Here is an 11,082-nt window from a genome sequence, read left to right as displayed (position 1 = left end):
CTAATCCATCTGTGAGGGTGGCAACCGAAAGAGAATTTTAGAGCTGACAGAATAGGCGAGGAAAGGCATAGGAGATTTCCACACCCAGTAAGGAAGCCTTTCCCGAAGTGGAAGAAAGAAAGGAGCAAACAGAGACACCGGTAGCCCGCCCGGATCAGAGTCTGCCCCTGAGAGAAAGTACCCTGACCAGGTTCACCCGTGGGTGGGTCGCGAGCTAGCGGCACTCAGAAGAGCGAGGCCCGCAGTCTGTGCAGAAGACACCTGCACTCGGGTGTGTGTGGCGGCACAATTCACAAGCAGCTCCAGATGTTAAGCCAAGGAGAAGCCAGGGAGTTCCCAACGCCCCAGGTGTCCTCAGCCCACGACTGGCTGCTGTGGGAATGCGAAGCCCGGCTCCTTGTCTCAGAGCGGGGCAACCAGGAGGTGTGATGTCCACCCCGGGGTTCCCAGGAGGATCAGACTGAAGCTGGGACTTGGCCTGAAAGTGTCCCCTCGCATGGCCACCCCCTTCCCCTTCCTGCTCCTCTACTCCTGGTGCCCCTCCATCCAGGGGCCAGACCTTAAAGAGTCACCCGCAAGAGAATCCTGGTCCCAAAGGAGCCTTCTGGGGGACCCCTGCTGAGAGAGGTTGTGGGCATGGCCCGCTGGGGCTCTGCCCGACCCAGGGCTGAGAGATGCAACCTCCCAGCTCTGGGTCCCTGCAGGAAGTGTTGGCAAGCACAGGGCCAGTCCTCCAAAGGCCCAGGTGCAGGGAGCCCAGGCCAAGCAGCCTGTGGAAGAAGCCACATGCTGTGCCACCCCGGGGAACACCACTGCAGGCCACGGCCCTTCCCACCTCCTCCTCCTCCTCCTCCTCCTCCTCCTCCCACCCCGCCCCCGCCCCCGCCCCCACATGGCACAGGGCCCAGAGACACCTCAGACACTTGCTACCCAAAGTGCAAAGGGCATCAGTTGCTCCTCCAAACCCCCCCCCCCAGCCCAGCAGACCACGTTGTCCAGCCAGCCCCCGGGCCTCCCTGGGGTGCCCAGCACAAAAGTGCAGACACCCACCGGACCCTCAATCTCAGTTTTCGGATGTTTTTGCCACTCTAAGGACCCGCAGGCCAGCTGGGCCTTCTGGCAGGACAGAGAGCCCCGGAATCCGACGTGGAGAGCTGGGTATACGTCCCCATGAGGAGGCGGTCCCCACCTCCGCGGCTATCCCCTTGCGGGGAGCGGCAGCCGCGGGGCCTCAGAGAAGACACCAGGCTGGGCCCCCACGGCACAGCGGGAGCACGTCCCCCGCAGGCCACTTAGCGACGGCGGCCAGCCGGCGGACGGTTGGGTTGCACGAGACGCTGCGGCCGCCCTGCTACCGGGTTCCTGGGAGGGCGTCCTGGAACCAGCGTCCACACCAAGCCCTTGGAAGGCCCAGGCGACGGAGGAGCCCCGTCAGGCAGGGGCCGAGGACGGTGACGGCCCGGGCGGGGACGAGCGTGTCAGGCAGGGGCAGAGGACGGTGACAGGTGATAGGCCGGGCGGGAAGGAGTCAGTCAGGCAGGGGCCGTGGAGGAGACGGGCTGGGTAAGGGTTAGGGTTAGTGTCAGGGCACAAGTCACAATCGCAAAGACCTGGAAGCCACCCGAGTGCCCATCGACCCACGAGTGGGTAAATAAAATGTGGCGCGTGGACACCACGGAGTGCTATTCGGCTATGAGGAGCAGCGGTGAGGGGGCACCTCTCGTGGTTCTCCTGGCCAGAGCTGGAACCCGTTCCAGTAAGCCAAGTATCCCAAGAATGGACACACGAGCACCACGTGCTCGCGCTCACCAGCAAATGGGTACGAACCGATGGACACCTAAGTGGACACAGAGGAATCACCTTCTTCGGGTGGGTGTCGGGCGGGTGGGGGGAGGGGATGGGCATACACATCCATTAGGAATGGGGTGGGTACGCACCGACTGGGGGATGGGCGCACTTGAAGCTCTGACCCGAGGGGGGAGGCTGGGAGAGGGCAACGCACCCGACCTTAACATTGGTGCCCCCACAATATGCTGGAACAACATGAGAGGTAAATGAATAAGAACACGGGGGGGGGGGAGGGGGGCACGGGCAACACATGTCACCTTAATACTTGGACTCCCATCATCTGCTTGAAAAGAGAGAGAAAAGAAAATGCAATAATAGAGATAAGAGACACTTTTTAAAAATAATGAATCCGGCCGGGCGCTGTGGCTCACGCCTGTAATCCTAGCTCTTGGGAGGCCGAGGCGGGCGGATTGCTCAAGGTCAGGAGTTCAAAACCAGCCTGAGCAAGAGCGAGACCCCGTCTCTACTATAAATAGAAAGAAATTAATTGGCCAACTGATATATATATAAAAAATTAGCGGGGCATGGTGGCGCATGCCTGCAGTCCCAGCTACCCTGGAGGCTGAGGCAGAAGGATCACTCGAGCCCAGGAGTTTGAAGTTGCTGTGAGCTAGGCTGACGCCACGGCACTCACTCTAGCCTGGGCAACAAACCGAGACTCTGTCTCAAAAAAAAAAAAAAAAAAATGAATCCGAAGAGAAAAGTAAAAGGAGGCCTGTGGAGCAGGTCTGGGTGTGACTCCGGATCCCCGAACATCAGGTGCCACCACCAAAGATTCCTACGTGTAGCCCATAGAACCCCAAAAGCAACGGGAGGAGTTCTGGTCACATACTCCCTCAAAATGACATCCTGGCCTTCTTCTGGAACTCCCTCCCCTCTCAGACTCTCAAGGTTTCCTCCAGCGTGTCGGCTCCCACAGAGCAGACCTTTGGTCTGAGACCTGACTGTCCAGAAGCCACGCATGCTGCCGCGTGGCGGCGGTGTCACGGCTCGGGACAAGAGGAGGCCCAACGGCGCGGGCTGGGGCGCCAGGCACCGCGGCGGGCGCTGAGGGTGGGGGTCACCCCCACCCCGGGCCGCCCCCGCACTCCCAGAAACGCGACAGAACCAGAGGCAAAAAAAAAAAAGAAGAAGCCTACGGCACCCGGTATTCCCGGGCGGTCTCCCATCCAAGTTCTAACCAGGCCCGACCCTGCTTAGCTTCCGAGACCAGACGGGATCGGGCGCGTTCGGGGTGGTGTGGCCGTGGACGGCGGAGGGCGCCCCTGCCCCGCTCAAGAAGCCGAGCCTCTCTGCGCTTCCCCGCCGCCTCCTCCCGCCCCAGGCCCCGCGCCGGGTCGGGCCTGTTGAGTTCGCCGGCCGGGTCCCGCGGGCTCCGAGGGACGGGGGGTGACAGGCGGGGCGGGCAGGGAGCGGCGGGCCGGGGTTGGGGGCTGTCTCTGTACACACACACACTCACACTCACACTCACTCACTCACTCACACTCACACAAGATGCGCCTCCACGGCTGGACCCGCCCAGGTGGAGACCTTCAAGCCCCCCTCCTCTCCTCGCCTGGCCTCCTTCACCTCCCCGCCCCCCACCCCCAGCGCGCCGGGGCCGCAGACTGCGCACGGGCGGGAGGGGCGGGGCGCTCGCCCTTTGACCCCAGCCAGGGGCGGCCCTCCCCCACAACCCCTTTCAGCTGCGCCCCCCACCCTGTGGCCCGGCGGCCGCCTATTCCCCCGGGCCAGGGCTGGGGCACAGCGCACGGGGGAGGGGAGCCAGTGTATGGGGCGTCTCTCTCTCTCGGGATGTGTCCCATGGGTGGGGTTGGGTGGGGTGGCGTGGTTTGTGGGGCGCTGAAGAAATCAGTCCCCTCCATCTCCTCCCTCTGGAAAACACCCAAGCCCTTGGAGAACTGCCCGCACCGCTACCGTGGGGGCCGGGACCCTCCTCTGTGTCCTCCTGTGGCCCAGTCCAAGGGGCCTGGGCCTGGCCGGGGCTGCACTGGACCCCAACCACCCTGGCGTGTGGACTCGCTAAAAATCGGCCATTAGATATTGGATTCCAGCGTCATTGAGGTCATTTCACTAATGAGTGCACCGCAAAGAGTTTCCTAATCCATCTGTGAGGGTGGCAACCGAAAGAGAATTTTAGAGCTGACAGAATAGGCGAGGAAAGGCATAGGAGATTTCCACACCCAGTAAGGAAGCCTTTCCCGAAGTGGAAGAAAGAAAGGAGCAAACAGAGACACCGGTAGCCCGCCCGGATCAGAGTCTGCCCCTGAGAGAAAGTACCCTGACCAGGTTCACCCGTGGGTGGGTCGCGAGCTAGCGGCACTCAGAAGAGCGAGGCCCGCAGTCTGTGCAGAAGACACCTGCACTCGGGTGTGTGTGGCGGCACAATTCACAAGCAGCTCCAGATGTTAAGCCAAGGAGAAGCCAGGGAGTTCCCAACGCCCCAGGTGTCCTCAGCCCACGACTGGCTGCTGTGGGAATGCGAAGCCCGGCTCCTTGTCTCAGAGCGGGGCAACCAGGAGGTGTGATGTCCACCCCGGGGTTCCCAGGAGGATCAGACTGAAGCTGGGACTTGGCCTGAAAGTGTCCCCTCGCATGGCCACCCCCTTCCCCTTCCTGCTCCTCTACTCCTGGTGCCCCTCCATCCAGGGGCCAGACCTTAAAGAGTCACCCGCAAGAGAATCCTGGTCCCAAAGGAGCCTTCTGGGGGACCCCTGCTGAGAGAGGTTGTGGGCATGGCCCGCTGGGGCTCTGCCCGACCCAGGGCTGAGAGATGCAACCTCCCAGCTCTGGGTCCCTGCAGGAAGTGTTGGCAAGCACAGGGCCAGTCCTCCAAAGGCCCAGGTGCAGGGAGCCCAGGCCAAGCAGCCTGTGGAAGAAGCCACATGCTGTGCCACCCCGGGGAACACCACTGCAGGCCACGGCCCTTCCCACCTCCTCCTCCTCCTCCTCCTCCTCCTCCTCCCACCCCGCCCCCGCCCCCGCCCCCACATGGCACAGGGCCCAGAGACACCTCAGACACTTGCTACCCAAAGTGCAAAGGGCATCAGTTGCTCCTCCAAACCCCCCCCCCCAGCCCAGCAGACCACGTTGTCCAGCCAGCCCCCGGGCCTCCCTGGGGTGCCCAGCACAAAAGTGCAGACACCCACCGGACCCTCAATCTCAGTTTTCGGATGTTTTTGCCACTCTAAGGACCCGCAGGCCAGCTGGGCCTTCTGGCAGGACAGAGAGCCCCGGAATCCGACGTGGAGAGCTGGGTATACGTCCCCATGAGGAGGCGGTCCCCACCTCCGCGGCTATCCCCTTGCGGGGAGCGGCAGCCGCGGGGCCTCAGAGAAGACACCAGGCTGGGCCCCCACGGCACAGCGGGAGCACGTCCCCCGCAGGCCACTTAGCGACGGCGGCCAGCCGGCGGACGGTTGGGTTGCACGAGACGCTGCGGCCGCCCTGCTACCGGGTTCCTGGGAGGGCGTCCTGGAACCAGCGTCCACACCAAGCCCTTGGAAGGCCCAGGCGACGGAGGAGCCCCGTCAGGCAGGGGCCGAGGACGGTGACGGCCCGGGCGGGGACGAGCGTGTCAGGCAGGGGCAGAGGACGGTGACAGGTGATAGGCCGGGCGGGAAGGAGTCAGTCAGGCAGGGGCCGTGGAGGAGACGGGCTGGGTAAGGGTTAGGGTTAGTGTCAGGGCACAAGTCACAATCGCAAAGACCTGGAAGCCACCCGAGTGCCCATCGACCCACGAGTGGGTAAATAAAATGTGGCGCGTGGACACCACGGAGTGCTATTCGGCTATGAGGAGCAGCGGTGAGGGGGCACCTCTCGTGGTTCTCCTGGCCAGAGCTGGAACCCGTTCCAGTAAGCCAAGTATCCCAAGAATGGACACACGAGCACCACGTGCTCGCGCTCACCAGCAAATGGGTACGAACCGATGGACACCTAAGTGGACACAGAGGAATCACCTTCTTCGGGTGGGTGTCGGGCGGGTGGGGGGAGGGGATGGGCATACACATCCATTAGGAATGGGGTGGGTACGCACCGACTGGGGGATGGGCGCACTTGAAGCTCTGACCCGAGGGGGGAGGCTGGGAGAGGGCAACGCACCCGACCTTAACATTGGTGCCCCCACAATATGCTGGAACAACATGAGAGGTAAATGAATAAGAACACGGGGGGGGGGGAGGGGGGCACGGGCAACACATGTCACCTTAATACTTGGACTCCCATCATCTGCTTGAAAAGAGAGAGAAAAGAAAATGCAATAATAGAGATAAGAGACACTTTTTAAAAATAATGAATCCGGCCGGGCGCTGTGGCTCACGCCTGTAATCCTAGCTCTTGGGAGGCCGAGGCGGGCGGATTGCTCAAGGTCAGGAGTTCAAAACCAGCCTGAGCAAGAGCGAGACCCCGTCTCTACTATAAATAGAAAGAAATTAATTGGCCAACTGATATATATATAAAAAATTAGCGGGGCATGGTGGCGCATGCCTGCAGTCCCAGCTACCCTGGAGGCTGAGGCAGAAGGATCACTCGAGCCCAGGAGTTTGAAGTTGCTGTGAGCTAGGCTGACGCCACGGCACTCACTCTAGCCTGGGCAACAAACCGAGACTCTGTCTCAAAAAAAAAAAAAAAAAAAATGAATCCGAAGAGAAAAGTAAAAGGAGGCCTGTGGAGCAGGTCTGGGTGTGACTCCGGATCCCCGAACATCAGGTGCCACCACCAAAGATTCCTACGTGTAGCCCATAGAACCCCAAAAGCAACGGGAGGAGTTCTGGTCACATACTCCCTCAAAATGACATCCTGGCCTTCTTCTGGAACTCCCTCCCCTCTCAGACTCTCAAGGTTTCCTCCAGCGTGTCGGCTCCCACAGAGCAGACCTTTGGTCTGAGACCTGACTGTCCAGAAGCCACGCATGCTGCCGCGTGGCGGCGGTGTCACGGCTCGGGACAAGAGGAGGCCCAACGGCGCGGGCTGGGGCGCCAGGCACCGCGGCGGGCGCTGAGGGTGGGGGTCACCCCCACCCCGGGCCGCCCCCGCACTCCCAGAAACGCGACAGAACCAGAGGCAAAAAAAGAAAAGAAGAAGCCTACGGCACCCGGTATACACCGGGCGGTCTCCCATCCAAGTTCTAACCAGGCCCGACCCTGCTTAGCTTCCGAGACCAGACGGGATCGGGCGCGTTCGGGGTGGTGTGGCCGTGGACGGCGGAGGGCGCCCCTGCCCCGCTCAAGAAGCCGAGCCTCTCTGCGCTTCCCCGCCGCCTCCTCCCGCCCCAGGCCCCGCGCCGGGTCGGGCCTGTTGAGTTCGCCGGCCGGGTCCCGCGGGCTCCGAGGGACGGGGGGTGACAGGCGGGGCGGGCAGGGAGCGGCGGGCCGGGGTTGGGGGCTGTCTCTGTACACACACACACTCACACTCACACTCACTCACTCACTCACACTCACACAAGATGCGCCTCCACGGCTGGACCCGCCAAGGTGGAGACCTTCAAGCCCCCCTCCTCTCCTCGCCTGGCCTCCTTCACCTCCCCGCCCCCCACCCCCAGCGCGCCGGGGCCGCAGACTGCGCACGGGCGGGAGGGGCGGGGCGCTCGCCCTTTGACCCCAGCCAGGGGCGGCCCTCCCCCACAACCCCTTTCAGCTGCGCCCCCCACCCTGTGGCCCGGCGGCCGCCTATTCCCCCGGGCCAGGGCTGGGGCACAGCGCACGGGGGAGGGGAGCCAGTGTATGGGGCGTCTCTCTCTCTCGGGATGTGTCCCATGGGTGGGGTGGTGTGGTTTGTGGGGCGCTGAAGAAATCAGTCCCCTCCATCTCCTCCCTCTGGAAAACACCCAAGCCCTTGGAGAACTGCCCGCACCGCTACCGTGGGGGCCGGGACCCTCCTCTGTGTCCTCCTGTGGCCCAGTCCAAGGGGCCTGGGCCTGGCCGGGGCTGCACTGGACCCCAACCACCCTGGCGTGTGGACTCGCTAAAAATCGGCCATTAGATATTGGATTCCAGCGTCATTGAGGTCATTTCACTAATGAGTGCACCGCAAAGAGTTTCCTAATCCATCTGTGAGGGTGGCAACCGAAAGAGAATTTTAGAGCTGACAGAATAGGCGAGGAAAGGCATAGGAGATTTCCACACCCAGTAAGGAAGCCTTTCCCGAAGTGGAAGAAAGAAAGGAGCAAACAGAGACACCGGTAGCCCGCCCGGATCAGAGTCTGCCCCTGAGAGAAAGTACCCTGACCAGGTTCACCCGTGGGTGGGTCGCGAGCTAGCGGCACTCAGAAGAGCGAGGCCCGCAGTCTGTGCAGAAGACACCTGCACTCGGGTGTGTGTGGCGGCACAATTCACAAGCAGCTCCAGATGTTAAGCCAAGGAGAAGCCAGGGAGTTCCCAACGCCCCAGGTGTCCTCAGCCCACGACTGGCTGCTGTGGGAATGCGAAGCCCGGCTCCTTGTCTCAGAGCGGGGCAACCAGGAGGTGTGATGTCCACCCCGGGGTTCCCAGGAGGATCAGACTGAAGCTGGGACTTGGCCTGAAAGTGTCCCCTCGCATGGCCACCCCCTTCCCCTTCCTGCTCCTCTACTCCTGGTGCCCCTCCATCCAGGGGCCAGACCTTAAAGAGTCACCCGCAAGAGAATCCTGGTCCCAAAGGAGCCTTCTGGGGGACCCCTGCTGAGAGAGGTTGTGGGCATGGCCCGCTGGGGCTCTGCCCGACCCAGGGCTGAGAGATGCAACCTCCCAGCTCTGGGTCCCTGCAGGAAGTGTTGGCAAGCACAGGGCCAGTCCTCCAAAGGCCCAGGTGCAGGGAGCCCAGGCCAAGCAGCCTGTGGAAGAAGCCACATGCTGTGCCACCCCGGGGAACACCACTGCAGGCCACGGCCCTTCCCACCTCCTCCTCCTCCTCCTCCTCCTCCTCCTCCCACCCCGCCCCCGCCCCCGCCCCCACATGGCACAGGGCCCAGAGACACCTCAGACACTTGCTACCCAAAGTGCAAAGGGCATCAGTTGCTCCTCCAAACCCCCCCCCCCAGCCCAGCAGACCACGTTGTCCAGCCAGCCCCCGGGCCTCCCTGGGGTGCCCAGCACAAAAGTGCAGACACCCACCGGACCCTCAATCTCAGTTTTCGGATGTTTTTGCCACTCTAAGGACCCGCAGGCCAGCTGGGCCTTCTGGCAGGACAGAGAGCCCCGGAATCCGACGTGGAGAGCTGGGTATACGTCCCCATGAGGAGGCGGTCCCCACCTCCGCGGCTATCCCCTTGCGGGGAGCGGCAGCCGCGGGGCCTCAGAGAAGACACCAGGCTGGGCCCCCACGGCACAGCGGGAGCACGTCCCCCGCAGGCCACTTAGCGACGGCGGCCAGCCGGCGGACGGTTGGGTTGCACGAGACGCTGCGGCCGCCCTGCTACCGGGTTCCTGGGAGGGCGTCCTGGAACCAGCGTCCACACCAAGCCCTTGGAAGGCCCAGGCGACGGAGGAGCCCCGTCAGGCAGGGGCCGAGGACGGTGACGGCCCGGGCGGGGACGAGCGTGTCAGGCAGGGGCAGAGGACGGTGACAGGTGATAGGCCGGGCGGGAAGGAGTCAGTCAGGCAGGGGCCGTGGAGGAGACGGGCTGGGTAAGGGTTAGGGTTAGTGTCAGGGCACAAGTCACAATCGCAAAGACCTGGAAGCCACCCGAGTGCCCATCGACCCACGAGTGGGTAAATAAAATGTGGCGCGTGGACACCACGGAGTGCTATTCGGCTATGAGGAGCAGCGGTGAGGGGGCACCTCTCGTGGTTCTCCTGGCCAGAGCTGGAACCCGTTCCAGTAAGCCAAGTATCCCAAGAATGGACACACGAGCACCACGTGCTCGCGCTCACCAGCAAATGGGTACGAACCGATGGACACCTAAGTGGACACAGAGGAATCACCTTCTTCGGGTGGGTGTCGGGCGGGTGGGGGGAGGGGATGGGCATACACATCCATTAGGAATGGGGTGGGTACGCACCGACTGGGGGATGGGCGCACTTGAAGCTCTGACCCGAGGGGGGAGGCTGGGAGAGGGCAACGCACCCGACCTTAACATTGGTGCCCCCACAATATGCTGGAACAACATGAGAGGTAAATGAATAAGAACACGGGGGGGGGGAGGGGGGCACGGGCAACACATGTCACCTTAATACTTGGACTCCCATCATCTGCTTGAAAAGAGAGAGAAAAGAAAATGCAATAATAGAGATAAGAGACACTTTTTAAAAATAATGAATCCGGCCGGGCGCTGTGGCTCACGCCTGTAATCCTAGCTCTTGGGAGGCCGAGGCGGGCGGATTGCTCAAGGTCAGGAGTTCAAAACCAGCCTGAGCAAGAGCGAGACCCCGTCTCTACTATAAATAGAAAGAAATTAATTGGCCAACTGATATATATATAAAAAATTAGCGGGGCATGGTGGCGCATGCCTGCAGTCCCAGCTACCCTGGAGGCTGAGGCAGAAGGATCACTCGAGCCCAGGAGTTTGAAGTTGCTGTGAGCTAGGCTGACGCCACGGCACTCACTCTAGCCTGGGCAACAAACCGAGACTCTGTCTCAAAAAAAAAAAAAAAAAAATGAATCCGAAGAGAAAAGTAAAAGGAGGCCTGTGGAGCAGGTCTGGGTGTGACTCCGGATCCCCGAACATCAGGTGCCACCACCAAAGATTCCTACGTGTAGCCCATAGAACCCCAAAAGCAACGGGAGGAGTTCTGGTCACATACTCCCTCAAAATGACATCCTGGCCTTCTTCTGGAACTCCCTCCCCTCTCAGACTCTCAAGGTTTCCTCCAGCGTGTCGGCTCCCACAGAGCAGACCTTTGGTCTGAGACCTGACTGTCCAGAAGCCACGCATGCTGCCGCGTGGCGGCGGTGTCACGGCTCGGGACAAGAGGAGGCCCAACGGCGCGGGCTGGGGCGCCAGGCACCGCGGCGGGCGCTGAGGGTGGGGGTCACCCCCACCCCGGGCCGCCCCCGCACTCCCAGAAACGCGACAGAACCAGAGGCAAAAAAAGAAAAGAAGAAGCCTACGGCACCCGGTATACACCGGGCGGTCTCCCATCCAAGTTCTAACCAGGCCCGACCCTGCTTAGCTTCCGAGACCAGACGGGATCGGGCGCGTTCGGGGTGGTGTGGCCGTGGACGGCGGAGGGCGCCCCTGCCCCGCTCAAGAAGCCGAGCCTCTCTGCGCTTCCCCGCCGCCTCCTCCCGCCCCAGGCCCCGCGCCGGGTCGGGCCTGTT

The 11,082-nt window shown here is 62.3% G+C and overlaps 3 pseudogenes; all 3 read right to left on the bottom strand.

The window, feature by feature from the left end:
* Positions 1–2,980: 2,980 nt before the first annotated feature.
* On the bottom strand, positions 2,981–3,099 carry LOC142868336 (uncharacterized; annotated as a pseudogene).
* A 3,829-nt stretch (positions 3,100–6,928) lies between these two features.
* Positions 6,929–7,048, bottom strand: LOC142868306 (uncharacterized; annotated as a pseudogene).
* Positions 7,049–10,865: 3,817 nt separating this feature from the next.
* LOC142868305 (uncharacterized) lies at positions 10,866–10,985 on the bottom strand (annotated as a pseudogene).
* Between the last annotated feature and the right edge of the window lie 97 nt (positions 10,986–11,082).

The sequence above is a fragment of the Microcebus murinus genome, unplaced genomic scaffold, assembly GCF_040939455.1.
Source record: "Microcebus murinus isolate Inina unplaced genomic scaffold, M.murinus_Inina_mat1.0 scaf029_hap2_Mmur4.0, whole genome shotgun sequence".
Lineage (NCBI taxonomy): Eukaryota > Metazoa > Chordata > Mammalia > Primates > Cheirogaleidae > Microcebus > Microcebus murinus.
This window is presented reverse-complemented; position numbering and strand designations above follow the sequence as displayed.